A 12,041-nucleotide genomic window follows, 5' to 3' on the forward strand; every position below is an offset into this window, starting at 1 on the left:
CTCACTTATAGTTTGTATTGGATGTGGGGGACAGGCTGTAAGCAGGCAGGGTCCTTATAGCCCAAGGCTTAGTTTTAAGCCTAAGCTTTTCCCCACACCCTTGACTGTTGCATGATATGGGGTGGTGCACTCTTATGAGGAATCCCATTTATGCCTCAGATAAGTGGCTTTGTATCAGAGACTTCCTTGTTTGTATATTGGATTAAAGGTTTTGGATTTCTACACTATAAGGAGAGCAGAGAAAGGCCACATGGAGGAAAGGAGAGGCAGCTAAGATGGCGGAGTGCTGAAAGAGAAACCAGTTTGTGCAGAGTTTGTGCAGAAAGAGATGGGGAACAGAGGTGAATAAGGCTGGTGAAATAGGAACCTTTGATTCTAGGAAACTTGGATGAGTCAGTGGCTTTGGGAGCCCTGAATGGAAAGGGAAATGTTTTCCCACTATGTGTATTTCTCTCCCACCAGGTGCAAGCTAGGATTAAAGGTAATGGCCCACCAGTTCTTGGATCCGTTGTTTCATTACCTAATCTGTCCGAATCAAATGCGAACCTGCATTGGCCAGGCGGCTGTGATGGTGGCCATGACTGCTGGCCATACATTTGGCGTATTCTGTGGCAGGATTCAATACAGATCTGTATGGAGCCATGTTAGGCAGATAAGATATATTATGCTCAGTTTGTTAAAGGTGGCACTGCCTTCATGGAAGCCCATCTCCCAGGTGATGATATTAGTTGCCCTTATGCTTGGAATGGGCATAATTATATTAATGTGTGTTGGAGGTGGGCTGTGGGCAGGCAAGATCCTTGTAGCCTGGGGCTTGGTTTTAGGACTAGGCCTTTCCCACCCTTTTTGATGTGGGGTGGACTTTGTATCAGAGACTTCTCTATTTTGTATATTGGATTAAAGATTTTGATTTCTATACTATAAAGTGGGGCAGACAGGGAGCTTGTTCTCTCTCGGTTCCTGAGATTAGCATTAGAGGAGACAGCAGAGAGCAGATAAAGGCCACATGGAGGAGGCCAGGAGAGGCAGTCAAGATGGTGGAGTTCTGAGAAAGAAGCCAGTTTGTGCAAAGAGAAGGAGATGGGGAACAGAGGTGAATAAGTCTGGTGAGCTAGAAACCTTTGATTCTAGGAAACTCGGATAAGTCAGTAGCTTTGTGATCACTGAATGAGTGAGTTTTGGAGCCCAGAGAGTGTTTTTACTTGCCTGCCAGGTGCAAGCTAGGATTAAAGATGTTGGCTCACCAGTTCTTGGCTTCATTGTTTCATTACTGTCTGTCCGAATCTAATGCGAATCTGCATGGGCCAGGCGGCTGTGATGATGGCCTTGGATACTGGCCTTCCAAGCCACCACCACCTTTGAGCGGTGGAGTAGAGGACTGGCTGCTGTTATGGTTCCCCATGGCTGTCCTTTTGGGGGCCATAAGCTGGTTGACTTTTACAGCCATGAATGAAAACCGAGAGCTCTGTGGAAGAGGCTGCCTGGGCCCTGCAGATCGAGCAGTGGAAGGAGCTGGAGCGAATGAGGGAGAAAGAGATGCCGACCCTGGAGCAAGCACTGGAGAAGGCTGACCATGTTCGTGAGATTCGCTTGGTAATGGAGCAGCTACTGGAGAAGAAATCACAGGTTTGTGAGTTGCAGCTTGCCCTGGATGTTGTGGAGAGCCAGCAGCGGTCAAGGCTGAGGCTGGGGCTGGGGCTGGGGCTGAGGCTGGGGCTGGGGCTGGGGCTGCAAGGCTCGCAGAGCAGAAGGCGGCGGAGGCCCGGGGCTGGAGCCTGGTGGCGGGAGCTGGTGTTTTTAGTTCCCCTTCGGAGGATGAAGAGAATAGGGCTGGAGTTGCGATCCACAGTCTCCAGAAGGTGAGAGCCCAGCAGCAAGGAGTGCCTATGCCCCTGGTAGGTCTGCGATTTTGGGACATAGGGGTGAATGTCATCATGCTCTCTGGAGCAGAGATGGAAATGCTGACTGCCATTGCCATGTGCTCCTCTTTGGGACAGTGTAAGACCTGCCAGGACAGCAGGGATGAGGGGGGTGGTTGAGGCCTCAAGTGCATGGACTGATTCCTGGACTATGACCTGTGTGGGCACTGGCTCCTTTGTTGGATGGACTTACGGATTTTGGACAATGTGAAATACCCTGATGGGGGTGGGGGGCGGCTTTGCTGGAGGCTCTCCCCTGCCCCTGGAAGCTTCTCTCATGGCTAGAAAGAAGGCCAAGGACATTTTGCGCTTTTGGCAAAGTGCTCAGAGACTGGAGAAGTGCATCTTTGTAATTGTTGAAACTGTATGATTTGTCATGCTGTTGTAATTTGTATAATGTGCCTAATTTCCTTGTGCAGGAATACCTGTGCTTTAGAATGTAAGCGAGCAAAAGGGGTGGAATGTGGGTCAAATATGTTTGCTGGCTTATAGTTTGCATTGGGGTTGAGGGACAGGCTGTAAGCAGGCAGGGTCCTTATAGCCTAAGGCTTAGTTTTAAGCCTAAACTTTTCCCCACACCCTTGACTGTTACATGATAGGGCATGGTGCACTCTTATGAGGAATCCCATTTATGCCTCAGATAAGTGGCTTTGTATCAGAGACTTCCTTGTTTGTATACTGGATTAAAGGTTTGGATTTCTACACTATAGGGGAGAGCAAAGAAAGACCATGTGGAGGAGAGGAGAAGCAGCCAAGATGGTGGAGTGCTGAAGAAGAAGCCAGTTAGTGCAGAGTTTGTGCAGAGAGAAGGGAGATGGGGAACAGAGGTGAATAAGTCTGGTGAGCTAGAAACCTTTGATTCTAGGAAACTCAGATAAGTCAGTAGCTTTGTGAGCACTGAATGTGAGTGGGTTTTGGAGCCCAGTGTGTTTTTACTTGCCCGCTGGGTGCGAGCTAGGATTAAAGCTAATGGCCCACCAGTTCTTGGCTCCGTTGTTTCATTACTGTCTGTCCGAACCAAATGCAAACCTGCACAGGTCAGGCGACTGTCATGGTGGCCGTAGCTACTGGCCATACGTCCAGTATTAATGATCATTGCTGATTCCTGAGAGGTAATGCAGTGTAGTAATATGCCTTCCAGTCAGACATTCGAATACACATTCAAATCATGGCTCTGTAATTGATTTATTAGTTTTTACTGATCTCTCCAAACTTGTTTCCTTATCTGTAGATTGAAATTAATAATGTGTGCCTCATATAGTGTAAAGCCGGTAGCCAGGGCTACCATCACAGCAGCCTGGCCCATGCAGATTCACATTGGATTCGGACAGTTGGTAAAGAAACAACAGAGCCAAAAACTGATGGGCCATCTTCTTTAATCCTAGCTTGCACCTGGCAAGCAGTTAAAAACACACACTGGGCTCCAAAACCCACTCACATTCAGTGCTCACAAAGCTACTGACTTATCCGAGTTTCCTAGAATCAAAGGTTTCTAGCTCACCAGACTTATTCACCTCTGTTCCCCATCTCCTTCCTTCTCCCTGCACAAACTCTGTACTAACTGGCTTCTCACTCAACACTCCGCCATCTTGGCTGCTTCTCCTGGCCTCCTCCACATGGCCTTTCTCTGCTCTCTGCTCTCTAATGTTAATCTCAGGAACCAAGAGAGCAAGCTCCCGGGCTGCCCCCATTTTATAGTGTAGAAATCAAAACCTTTCATCCAATATACAAAATAGGGAAGTCTCTAATACAGTCACTTATCTGGGGCATAATGGGATTGTACCATTCCACATCAAAAAGGGTGGGAAAGGCTTAATCCCAAAACCAAGCCCCAGGCTACAAGGATCCTGCCTGCCCACAGCCCGCCCCCAACACACATTAATATCACCTGGGCGACGGCTTCCATGTGGGCAGCACCATCTTTAACAAAGTGAGCATAATATATTTCATCTGCCCAACATATAGTTACATAAATGTCATATTAAATGAACTGGTGTGTAAAATTGCCTGGCATATGGTAGACACCTAAGCCAGGGTAGTTATTTTTACTTCCCTGATTGTTGAGCAAATAAGTTTGTAAAATTTGTGTTATTCGGTTTTGCTCACTTTTATTGTTAAAAATGGCCGCTGACCACGTGATTGCATTGCCCAGGTGACTTTTCTGTTTGGGAAGAGGCTTGTTTATGCTGTGTCCTGGAGGAGGCATTGTCTCCTGAAAAGTTGTAAGAAGGAGGAGCTGGGAGGCCATTTTTTGTAGAGGCCACGTGGTTGCAAAGGAGATAGGCAGCCTAGATGGAGGCATGCGGATGGTGATGTCTGAGACCAGGGGAGCCTTTGATTCTAGGAAAACTCAAATTCTCCTGGTTGTGGAACCGGAGAACATGTGAATAAGTTTTGGCACCCATGTGTTTGTTTTTACTTGCTTGCCGGTGAGAGTTAGAATAAAAGGATGGCCCACCAGTTCTTAACTTCGTTGTTTCATTATCGTCTGTCTGAATCAAATAGGAACCTGCACAAGTCAGGTGGCTGTGATGGCCACGACTACTGGACTTACACCTGATACATCTGTGACTTTATTTCTTGCAATCTCTGGTTTCGGGGCATATCTTTTATAAATAGCATATCATTAGCTTTGCAGTTTGAGACTATCTTTTTAAGAGAAAAATCTAAACTTAATGCTTTTTCTTTCCCTACTCAATGCCCCCCCCCCCATATTTGAGGTATAATTGAATTGACTTATTTTGTTTTATACTGTTGCTACTTCTGCACATTGAAGTGGTTTCAATGTGAGAGAGAAAAAGAAGCTTCTGGAACTACAAGTTGGCCTGGAACTCACAGCCCAGCCACGAGGGATACCCTACTGAATTTGAACAACTCCTGGATCAGCGCCAGACACGGTTACTGTGCAAATCATAAAAACGGGCAACCCCCTCTTGTGGCTAACATGAGCAACTGCTGCTGCTTTACCTTGGTTTATTTCTACCTCCCAAATAAAAACTGATAATTCCAGAATTCCTCTCACTTTCTGACAGCACCCAATCCAGAAGAAACCCTCGCTCACATGAACCTCACTCAAAATTACCTCCACAGGTTCAAATTCTTTAACAAACTCCTCCTTACATCTTCTTACCAAGAAGCACCAAGGTCTGTGGTCTGTGTTGCCACAGCAAGCCTCAATGAAAATAATTTTGACTCCAGTTGTCTTCGTGGGTCTTTGAGTAATGACAACAAATGAAGGCACCAGCATATGCCTTCTGAATTTTCTACCATGACCTCCCCGATTTTAAAGCTTTGAGCTACCTCTTGATGATGAACATTTTAAATCTTGCCTCCCTACTCCCTCCACCCCTCTCCCAGGACATCTTCCGAGACCTTCTTCCCTTCACCTGTACGCAGTGCCCTCTCTGAGTAATGAATCTGGGGTTCACGGCCCCTCTAACTTACAGTCCTGTAGAGGAAGCTCCTATGTGCCTTTGTCTTCTGTCTCCTATATGTGCTGCAGAAAGACTGAGGCTCATCTTGTGTTCTTGAAGATGACTTTGGAGAGCTTGTTTTGCTCCCAAGGTGTCTTCATCTTACAATTTTAAACATTTTAACAGAAAAAGTGGCTGTAGTCCCTTTGTGGTGCTTTACATAAAATACAGTGCCGTCTCCCTGTGCAATACTGGGGTGTTCCTGTTCATCTACCTGCAACCTAGGGGTGGCTCCCAAGGACAAGGTCTACATCATCAATTCCACTTCCTATCATGAGTAACTATTTTTATAGCCTCCCATGAATATTTGCACTTTTGTATCATGATTTAGGTGCCCATGCAGTCACTTGTAACCTATCCTGATTCCTCAACTCTGCAACCGCTGCTTACACTTACAGACACCACGCAGCAGTCACTAAAACATGTTTCCTGCAGTGCCCCTGCCTCCACGGCTGAGAAAGCTACTCTTCGTGCACTGCAGACGTCTGCACAGGCCTATTGCTGTATTTTTAAGTTATCATGAAATAAATATACCCAAGCCCAGCGTTGGTAAAGCAAGAATGCATCAGTTCCCCTCCGCCTCTCACAGGCCCCTTGAGAGCTAGGCGAGTCCCTGGCAGCCGGTGGATGTGGCTGCCTTTCTGAAACACAAGCCCACTTGAATCTTCAGGCCCAGGAGGCTCCCCCAGTTCAGGAAAGTCCAAACCAGGGCTGTGGTTCACCAGACAAGAGGACAGAGAGCAGCAGTCCTGAAGTTTGCTTGTAACAGGTTTTCCTGTTCCTTCACTATAAAGATAGCCCCCTACACACAGCATTCTAATGGAAATTAAACCTTATAATTTTCAGGGCTCACTAGACAGAAATTAAAACCAGCCATTATGTTACCACCATTAATGCTTTCATCCATATAACAATCCAATGTGCTAGAGACTAATTTCTAAATCAGCAGAAGTTTGTGATTACAAGTTGAGTTACTTGCACTCAAAAATCTTTTCTACAATTTGGCTTAGGGCAGTCCCTGCCTGAAGGACCCTTGCAGGTCACGGAGTACATCGTCCAGTTCCTGTTGCCTCTGAGGATGGCGAGGCCAGCTTTCGAGGATGTCCTCAATTAAATTGCAGAGTTCTGATGGAGAGATATTTGAAGTCGATGTTGAAATTGCTAAACAGTCTGTGACTATCAAGACCATGTTAGAAGATTTGGGAGTGGATGATGAAGGCGATGATGATCCAGTTCCTCTATCAACTGTTAATGCAGCAATATTAAAAAAGGTCATTCAGGGCCCTGGCCGGTTGGCTCAGTGGTGGCGCGTCGGCCTGGCGTGCAGAAGTCCCGGGTTCGATTCCCGGCCAGGGCACACAGGAGAAGTGCCCATCTGCTTCTCCACCCCTCCCCCTCTCCTTCCTCTCTGTCTCTCTCTTCCCCTCTGGCAGCCAGGGCTCCATTGGAGCAAAGATGGCCCGGGTGCTGGGGATGGCTCCTCGGCCTTTGCCCCAGGCGCTGGAGTGGCTCTGGTCGCAGCAGAGCGACACCCCGGAGGGGCAGAGCATCGGCCCCTGGTGGGCAGAGCGTCGCCTCCTGGTGGGCGTGCCGGGTGGATCCCGGTCGGGCGCATGCGGGAGTCTGTCTGTCTCTCCCCGTTTCCGGCTTCAGAAAAATACAGAAAAAAAAAAAAATAATAAATAAATAAATAAATGGTCATTCAGTGGTGCACTCACCACAAGGATGATCCTCCTCCTCCTGAGGATGATGAGAACAAAGAAAAGCGAACAGGTGATATTCCTGTATGGGACCAAGAATTCCTGAAAGTTGACCAAGGAACACTTTTTGAACTTATTCTGTCTGCAAACTATTTAGACATCAAAGGTTTTGCTTGATGTTACATGCAAGACTGTTGCCAACATGATCAAGGGGAAAACTCCTGAGGAGATTCGCAAGACCTTCAATATCAGAAATGACTTTACTGAGGAAGAGGAAGCCCAGGTATGCAGAGAACCAGTGGTGTGAAGAAAAGTGAAATGTTGTGCCTGACACTGTAAGGATTGGTCCAAATACTAGTTTCACTGCTCTGTTTATAATTGTTAATATTAGACAAACAGTAGACAAATGCAGCAGCAAATCCATTGTATTAGCAGAATATTGTCTTCATTGCATGTGTAGTTTGGGTACAGATTCCAAACCTATGGCTGAGTTTCTTCCAGTATGATCAAAAGTTTTTTTCTTTGCTCTGAATAAAACTGAATTGTGGGTTCTCTATATATATAAAAAAATCTTTTCTATAAATGAATTTTTCCTTCAGGATCACTGGCTCCCCTTCCTCCCCTAGTCCCTACTACATTGTCTTTAGAATATATCCCTCCTGTATGTTTTCCTAGTATGCTTTATTATCTGAGAGAAAGAAGGGAGAGGAAGGGGGAAAGATAAGCATGAACTCATTGCTCCACTTAGTTGTACATTAATTGCTTCTCATGACTTGACTGGGGATTGAACCAGTGACCTGAGGATCACATTGTGCCCTTGGGCTCAAGCCTGAGACCTTGAAATTATATTAGCAGACAGCGACCTTGAGATCATGTCAGCGGCCTCAGGGTTGAGCCAGCAAGCTGGCAACCTTGGGTTTTGAACTGGCAACTTCAGCATTCCAGGTTGACACTCTATCCACTGTACCACCACAGGTCAGGCTGTTTTTATGCTGTTAATTCTCATCTGTAGTTTCTGGCACTGAACACCCCACTGATGGCTGTTATCCTGTGAAGACCTGAGCTCCAGAGCTCTCTGCTGTCCCTGGAATATGGCTGGTTCATATTTAGGGAGAAAAGAATATTTTTCTATTCATATACTTCTTTGGCTATTTTAGAGGGAAATTAGAAAATGGTGACCTAGCACTTTTTACTGGGCCTTCTTTTCTAGAACTTATTGATATGCTTTTTTGGTTTAATATCTTGACTAATTCCTACAACTGAGGTTCTATAATTTGCATTTTACATTACTTTAATCCTTTGGGTAGTACAACCGTTCATGTACATCCTTGTGCCTCCTGACCATCCAGAGTACGATTGATTTATTTTAAAAATGTGTAAGGCAACATTTAAAAAAGGCAAATGTAAATATGTTCTTCTTGTTTCCATAAATTGGTTATCAAACAAACATGATTTTAAGTTATTAATAAAACTGTAACCGGAATTAATTTCATTTTTTGAAAAAGAACTCATTCCCACGCATCAGTGAGCATGAAAATAACTCACTACTCTCAGGATTAAGAAGCTACTAATATTTCCAATGAAAATCTTCACTATATTAAAATGAAAAGATTCTAACTAATGATCACTCTATGTAAAACCATAAATATGCAATGGAAAGACAAAATAAATCCATCAAAGCCTGACCAGGTGGTGGCACAGTGGACAGAGCATCAGCCTGGGATGCTGAGGACCCAGGTTGAAAAAGGTCGCCAGCTTGAGCACGGGCTCATCTGGCTTGAGTGTGGGCTCACCAGCTGGAGTGCAGGGTTGCCAGCCTGACCATGGGGTCATTGTCTATGGTCACTGGTCACTGGCTTGAGCCCAAAGATCACACTAGCTTGAAGCCCAAGGTTGCTGGCTTGAGCAAGGGGTCACTGGCTTGGCTGGAGCCCCTGATCAAGGCATATATGAGAAAGCAATCAATGAACAACTAAAGTGCTATACAACAAGTTGATATTACTCATCTCTCTCCTTTCCTGTTCCTACCTGTCCTTCTCTTAAAAAAAAAATCCATCAAAATGTTAGCAGTAATATAGTAATATTTAGGCAATGGAACTATAGATGAATTTTATTCTTCCCTCTACTTTTCTGTATTTTCCAAATTTTCTAAAGTCAATTATTCCATTTGAGCAATGGTTGAAATTATACTGCTCACAAAACTTAGGAGATATTTCAAAATGAGTATGAAGCTATAAAATATGCCCTAATTTTTTTTTAGAGACAGAGACAGAGAGAAGGATAGATAGGAACAGACAGACAGGAACAGAGAGAGATGAGAAGCATCAATCATCAGTTTTTCGTTGTGACACCTTAGTTGTTCACGGATTGTTTTCTTTTTTTTCTTTTCTTTTTTTTGTATTTTTCTGAAGCTGGAAACGGGGAGGCAGTCAGACTCCCGCATGAGCCCGACCGGGATCCACCTGGCATGCCCACCAGGGCGATGCTCTGCCCATCTTGGGGCGTCGCTCTGCCGCAATCAGAGCCATTCTAGTGCCTGAGGCAGAGGTCACAGAACCATCCTCAGCGCCCGGGCAAATCCTGCTCCAGTGGAGCCTTGGCTGCGGGAGGGGAAGAGAGAGACAGAGAGGAAGGGGAAGGGGAGGGGTGGAGAAGCAGATGGGCGCTTCTCCTGTGTGCCCTGGCAGGGAATTGAACCTGGGACTCCTGCACGCCAGGCCAACAACCACGGGCCTTCATTAGACCGAGTAACCCCTTGCTTGAGCCAGCGACCTTGGGTCCAAGCTGGTGAGCTTTTTGCTCAAGCCAGATGAGCCCGCACTCAAGCTGGCAACCTCGGGGTCTTGAATCTGGGTCCTCTGCATCCCAGCCTGATGCTCTACCCACTGTGCCACCTGGTCAGGCAAAATACGCCCTAATTTTTGTGAGCAGTATATTATCAAGGTACATATTCATGGAAGGAAAAAACTATCTAGAAATAAGTTTTATAAAACACCTCTCACAATACAGAATGCTCAAATATTGTCAAATAATAAACATGTGAAAATATCCTAACAAGTATAAAAAAACACGGGTCTGTAATGCTTTCAGCCCAGGTCACCCTATAGCAATCTATCAGAAGAGCCTCACAAAGAGGCAAGAACAGAGGACAAAGCGACTAGAGTGAAGAAATGGTGAAACCATAAATAGGAAGAAGTCAAGACAAGGAGAACATGAAACCAAACGACACAAAATGGATATACTATTTGGTGTGGACAGATATTTCATCCTAAAGAGTATGAACACAGTATGAGAAGACCAAAACCAAGCATGGGCATTATTGCATGTCTTGTCACTTAACCCACTTCCAACACTCTTCTCCCACAGTGGGCCCTCTTAGTATCACCACCACCTTCAACAATAATCAATTGCAAACGTAATATGCATAAAAAGATTGCACCTTGTCACAATTTAAGGAGCAAAGAATAAATGCGCTCACTTCTCTTACTGCTACTATTACTAGTTTTATACTAAATTCTTAGTTAGAATTTGTCATTCTAGCATGGCCTATCTCATAGGTTAATGTTTCTTGTTTTTGCCACTGTCCCCGCCAATCCATTTCCCCTTCCTCATAGCACCCTGGATTCCCAACCTTCCCACAATTCTCAGCTGTGTTTTAAGTGATATTCACTTCACACCCAACCTCAAGAATGCCCCAAGGAAATAAACCCAACTACAGTCAATGAGGACATGTTTCTAGGGCTTCTGGTAAGACACGCTTTTCCCCTGTCATCGCCCTGGACGAGGGTCTGGAGCTCTAAATGTAGACTCTCGGGGGTCCTGCAGGGAGACCGAAGGCAAATCAACACTAGAGAGGGCAGAATAGAGCGGCTCCTCCTAGAGTCTAGGGCAGGGGTAGCCAACCTTTTTACACCTACCGCCCACTTTGGTCTCTGTTAGTAGTAACATTTTCTAACCGCCCACCGGTTCCACAGTAATGGTGATTTATAAAGTAGGGAAGTAACTTTACTTTATAAAATTTATAAAGCAGGGTTACAGCAAGTTAAAGCACATAATAATAATTACCAAGTTCTTTATGTCGGATTTTCCCTAAGTTTGGTAGAATAAATCTTTATAAAACAACTTACTAGAGTTAAATCTGTTTATTTATACCGGGTTGCTCCACTACCGCCCACCGGGAAAGCTGGAACGCCCGCTAGTGGGCGGTAGGGACCAGGTTGACCAGCACTGGTCTAAAGTGATACGAAGTCCGGGCTACTGCTCCTCTCTCTTTCTGCTTGAGTCACTTTAAATTAAGTTTCGGTCAGATGCGTGTGCTAAACTCCTGATGAATATAATATACAAATAAAACACTTTCTCACCGTAGCAAGTCACTCTGAAGTGGTAACTACACAAACACTTCTCAGTAAAGAGATTAGACGGGTATGTTCACTTTGTGATCACTGTGCACTTTACCTTGGATGATCTTCTCCAACTAAGAAGAAACGCCGTGTACATGGCGAGCCATCAAGACACACATCACGCCATTTCCCAATTTTAAAAGCGTGTCATAGGATCCACCAGATCAGAACTCCAGGCCCGGCTGAGGATGAAATCTATTCTAAAGCAGCCTATATCCGGGAGCCAGCCCAAATACTTATCTAAATATACCTTAGTTTGATGTGAAAACTTTAAGAAAATCATAACTGACTCACAGGGGACTTAACAGTCTATAAGATATGCAAGATAAAGATAAAATGATCATATATGTAGTTCTAAAAGTGGGAATGGGAAGAATCAAGTTAAGTTATGGCTAGAAATGGATAAGCCTAAATTTGATCTGCTATTAGGGTAAAAAGCAAGGATTCATGTGAAGGAGTTGGGAAACTCTTAGGTGAAAAAGATCCCATAAAATCCTAGTAGAGAATCTTATACACATTTAAGAAACAAAACACATTTTGCTGTTATGC

General features: G+C 45.0%; 1 pseudogene; it reads left to right on the forward strand.

Annotated features, from left to right (window-relative positions):
• The first annotated feature begins 6,492 nt into the window (after positions 1-6,492).
• On the forward strand, positions 6,493-7,589 carry LOC136316237 (S-phase kinase-associated protein 1-like; annotated as a pseudogene).
• The last annotated feature ends 4,452 nt before the right edge of the window (positions 7,590-12,041 follow it).

The sequence above is a fragment of the Saccopteryx bilineata genome, chromosome 12 (assembly GCF_036850765.1).
Source record: "Saccopteryx bilineata isolate mSacBil1 chromosome 12, mSacBil1_pri_phased_curated, whole genome shotgun sequence".
Lineage (NCBI taxonomy): Eukaryota > Metazoa > Chordata > Mammalia > Chiroptera > Emballonuridae > Saccopteryx > Saccopteryx bilineata.